The sequence below is a fragment of the Procambarus clarkii genome, chromosome 6 (genome assembly GCF_040958095.1).
Source record: "Procambarus clarkii isolate CNS0578487 chromosome 6, FALCON_Pclarkii_2.0, whole genome shotgun sequence".
In the NCBI taxonomy this organism is placed as follows: Eukaryota; Metazoa; Arthropoda; class Malacostraca; order Decapoda; family Cambaridae; genus Procambarus; species Procambarus clarkii.
In genome coordinates, this window is record NC_091155.1 from 14,134,479 (window position 1) to 14,139,851 (window position 5,373).

Here is a 5,373-nt window from a genome sequence, read left to right on the forward strand (position 1 = left end):
GATAATAATAGTAATAATGATAATAATAATAATTATGATATTAATAATAATAATAATAAATGTGCCCCCTTGGAGAACACAGGAATAAACATTATCTTTGTTTCCTCCCTCTCTAACACACACAAAAACACGATATCACAATGGAGTAACATCTGCTGCTAGGAATTCCCCCCCCCCCTCACTGAGCTACGTGAGCCTCCTGCAGGAAGTGCATCTATGACCCTCACTAACTCACTCACACTTAAAACATATATACATTTTCCAAAATGTGTGTGCTTGGTGTGAACTCCTGCTGGGGGATTCGCCTTGGCCCATCACCCCAGAGTATTGTACTCACTCTCAGATTTTTCATAGCCTTTAACACTCAACCACTCTGTTCCGAGGTATGGAGTCAACTGAGGTAATGACTATCTCCTCGCCTGACCAAACGCATCCGCGCCCTCCTCACCCCTTCCTTAAGCCTCGCTCCTACACACCTGAGGTCATCCGTCATCTGTCAATCTCCTCTCCTCCAACTTCCGCTCCAGCCTATCCCATACACAAATCACTATTTCGCTTCTACTTTTACTCAAATATCGAATTGTTGCACAATTATCAATCATTTACTCACACACTAATTTGTTTTCATTCCAACCACACATTATCATTTTCCCCAACATAACCAAGTACTTCATTAGTAAATATCTTTTCACTGATCCTCTATGCAGCTATGTCTAATGTTACACTCACCAAAATAATCTCTTCACCACCGTTCATTCGCGAATTCATAAATCCTCTTTAATTCTTAGGCTTCGTATTTCACAACTTTCCTCACTCATTCTCCGATTAACTTCCTGCATTCTAATCACTATGTATCATTCTCTCTAAGATATTGAAAAGAGGCTGAACTGAATTTGTAAAGAAATGAGTGGAATATGAATTGTACTAGCTGAAAACATAATGTAGAAGAGCGATAGTGATTAGTGTTGTCACGCGCCGCTCTCCTTGGCCTTGTGTTACATGAAGATACAGTTAAACAGCGGGGTATAATGCTACTGATCCTATAACCTCACGCCGTGTGTCTTTGCTCCCTCCACTAGGGTATCACATTTCACCCCCAGGGAGCTCTCCTAGTCATGTCTCAAGACCGGCCACCATTTGACCTTGGACCCAAGGGGGAAAGGAGAAGGCCCAGCCCTCACAGCTAAGCTCGATCCTGCAGTATGTTACTTCCCCACTGGGCCTGCCCACCTATGCGTGCAGAGAATTTGCCGGACTTCCGGCCTTAGCCTCACTTCCACCTCTTACCTTCTGGTCGCCAGCTGGGCAATTCTCTCAGCGTCCCAGCAACGCCGTTAGTTCGAATATAATATATTTACAGCAGCCTAGGACCGTACTATATGCTGCCAGTACTAGAATTCAATGTACAGTCGTGTTGCCATCTCAGGGTCACTCCTTACGGAATGCCAGTACCAGTGTTCAAATCTAATGTCGTGTTGCCAACTGTTACGGCTCTTGGGTCGCAACAGGGTTCTTCTCTGATGTTATTAGAGTTTGGGTATCCGGCCCCAAGTTAGTAGTGGCTTTCAAGGGGTGTGTTCCGTAAGGCAAGTAAATTAAAGGGGAAGGGATACAAATGCACTGCTTTTGTATATATATTGCTACCACCACCATAAATAAATATATCACAGTCACACGGGGTTGCTATAACTACACTTTTTATATACAAATTAGTCTTCCTCTGAAGACACAGGATGCTCCACGGTGCTCAAGATGAGTAGCCCTGGTTCTCTTCTTCGTGGCCCACGATGAATCCTCTGATTCTCTCGGCGAATCTACCCTGGACACAAGCCAGCCAAATCACAGTCCCACTGGGTGCACCGTCGTGGAGGCCTTCAATCACAAATCCAGCCTGTAGCTGGCAGGTTCTGATCAGCTCCGCTGTGTAGGCCACTCCACGACCGATACTAGGGTTGCGAGCCTTAGGCAGGAGCTTCGTGTGATTCCGCAGATCACTCTCCTCTCTCCGCACCACAGTGGCTAATCTCTTCCACCAGCCAGCCCCCAGATAAGACGATTCCTGGTACTGCCACGTCACAGGCAGGCTAACACACTCAACAGTGTCTGTCGGGGGTGACCCACAGCTTCCTCTGAGCAAACACGTGGAGAGACTTTGGCTGCCTTGGGTAGACTGCCTCATCGTCCAATACAGTAGTCCCAGGTCGACTCTGTAATTAGACACGTCATTAATACTAGGGACACTCTAGGGCACCTCACTTATAGGCTTAGACACAAACATCCACCTCTCTGCTCCATAGATGGCGTTGCTGTCTAAGCGCCACCTCACCAGAGGTCAGCAGCGGCTACGTTACGAGCTGATTAAGACGGGAAACCATCCCCTGTGGCCGGTATATCCCGTCCTCGCTAGATGGCGCTCTCCATTTGGAGGGGGTTTCGGGAGCAGACTCACAGATGGCGATGTCGTCACTGCTCCGTGCTCGGACGCTGGACTCGGGTGCGTAACACCAACACAGGGTCTCTCTCTATGCCATGCTAGTAACAGTACAGTATAATCGTATGTCATTAATCACAAAGCTCAATGAGATGGAGGTTACACCAAAAGCAGTGATAAAATAATAAGAAGTTTACTCAAAGTAAACTACAACACACGAGATACATGTATGGATTTATGGAAATAATAATAATAATGGTGACAGCAGCACTCCTCTGGTGGGCGCCGGCAGCTCGCATCAGCTGATGAATTAAAGGGATCACTGCTCCCCTTCACTGGGCAGCTTCATCAACGTCATCCCTTAATCCTTCACAAACTGGCAGCACGCTGTCTTCACCACTCAGTAGAATGATATATACGTACTGTCCACCTGCCTAATCAACTCCTATGACTTAAATGCACTCTAATAAATGTCTAAGCATAATAATAGGGCTTTCGTGCCTAACAACCCGAGGAAATATGTGAGGGAAAAATGATCTACCTTAACATATCCTGTCCTCAGACGCCTAGGCTCCAGTCGCCGTTCGCTGGGTACTCCGTTCCTCGTGTTGTTCCCAGCGTTCCAGAAGCGTCACCAGTCCATAGGCGTCGTGAAAATCCTCGTCATCTCCGTACTCATTCCCTGAGTGAAGTTCCTGGGCGTTGGCTCGTCCAGTCGTCACTGCACACGTTGTCCCCTCAAGCACTCCTTTACCTAGACCACACTAAAGGATCAGGATGCACTTTCTCCCTTATGAGTTCCTAGTGGGCGTGATCCAATCACCACAGCTCTGAATGCTTTGGAGTTACACCACCGGCGAGTCACTCACTCCTCCAGCCGTCGTAACTCTCTCGACTTCTCCAAGACTAATCAGCTCACGGTCCACGGCGTGCTTACACCTCTGGATTAGGCTTCCTCGCACTTCCCTGAAGTACTGCAATCCTTGTTAGTCACTAGATACTTGTCAGGCTGTGTATATACACTTAAGGAGGCTCCTAGACCTCGGAACTCAAGAGCTCAATCGGCGCACGTCCGCTCTCAACTAGGCGCCAAGTATCTCTGAGCGCCTGGCACTCTGCAGGCGGCAGGCTAGGTCTCCCGGTGACGTCACAGACCCAGAGGCAGGTTCTGATTGGTCAATGAAGTCATGTGACCTCAGCCAGCCAATCACCGACCGGCGGGCGTCGTACACAAAATGGTGGATTTGCAGGCCAGGAGGCGCCATTTTGTTGTACCCAGGGCGCGACTTTTCCACTTCCTTACAAATTTATAAATGTAAATTTCTCCCCAAATAAGCAACCATTCTGGAAGCATCATACCTCAAAAGATTCACTGCACCTCAGAGAACCTGCAGGTAAGCTGATATGAGACTACAGCTGGCATATGGGAGAAACTGGAGAGGGCACCGTCACAGTGTAAAGAGAGAGAGTATGTAGAAAAAAAGAGGGTGAGAATAACTACGTTAGTTGATGTACCCAGTGTAACCGAGGTGGCATATGGAACTTGCCTTTAGAGAATGTGGTATTTGTGGGTGTGAAATTGTGAAAAAGAGATTGTCAGTGGTGTGGATATTGTAGTGAAAGAGAGTAAGAGAAAATGTGATTGATTTAACTAACTGATAAAAAATAGTATAACGGTGAGAAATTGTGAGGAATATGAAATACCTATTTTGATTCTTGACTAGACCTGATGATTGGAAAGGATAAAAGCAAAGATAAGGATGAAGGAGAGTACACACTTGGAGAGTGTACAATGTTTTAAACTGTACAGTGATATTGAAACAATAATTGATGGATTATTAATAATTCTGAATAACCCTCCAAGGGGTTAAGGGGCGGTATCTCTCAAAGGCGGCCACTCAACATCAGTTGCCGAATAGATGAGGTGATGAATAGAAGGGGCGTCCTCCGCGGTGTGTGTGTGTGTGTTTTCATCTAGTTGTGCTGGCGGGGGTTGAGCTCTGCTCTTTCGGCCTGCCTCTCAACTGTCAATCAACTTTTTTTCACACACACACACACACACACACTCACCCACGAAGCAGCCCGTAATAGCTGTTTAACTCCCAGGTACCAATTTACTGCTAGGTAACAAGGGCAATAGGGTGAAAGAAACTCTGCTCATTTATTTTCCGCCATCGCCAGAGATAGAACCCGGACCCTAGAATAACGAGTCACAAGCGCTGTCCAGTCAGCCACAGGCCCCTATATGTGTGTGTGTGTGTGTGTGTACTTACCTAATTGTGCTTGCGGGGGTTGAGCTTTGACTCTTTGGTCCCGCCTCTCAACTGTCAATCAACTGGTGTACAGATTCCTGAGCCTACTGGGCTCTATCATATCTACATTTAAAACTGTGTATGGAGTCAGCCTCCACCACATCTCCTCCTAATGCATTCCATCTGTTAACTACTCTGAACCTGAAAAAGTTCTTTCTAACGTCCCTTCGGCTCATTTGGGTACTCAGTTTCCACCTGTGTCCCCTTGTTCGTGTACCGCCAGTGTTGAATAGTTTATCCTTGTCTACCCTGTCAATTCCCCTGAGGATTTTGTAGGTAGTGATCATGTCTCTCCTCACTCTTCTGTCTTCAGTGTCGTAAGGTGCATTTCCCGCAGTCTTTCCTCTTAACTCATGCCTCTTAGTTCTGGGACTAGTCTAGTGGCATACCTCTGAACTTTTTCCAGCTTCGTCTTGTGCTTGACAAGGTACGGGCTCCATGCTGGGGCCGCATACTCCAGGATTGGTCTTACGTATGTGGTGTACAAGATTCTAAACGATTCCTTACACAGGTTCCTGAAGGCTGTTCTGATGTTAGCCAGCCTTGCATATGCCGCAGACGTAATTCTTTTTATGTGGGATTCAGGAGACAGGTTTGATGTGATATCAATTCCTAGATATTTCTCTTTCC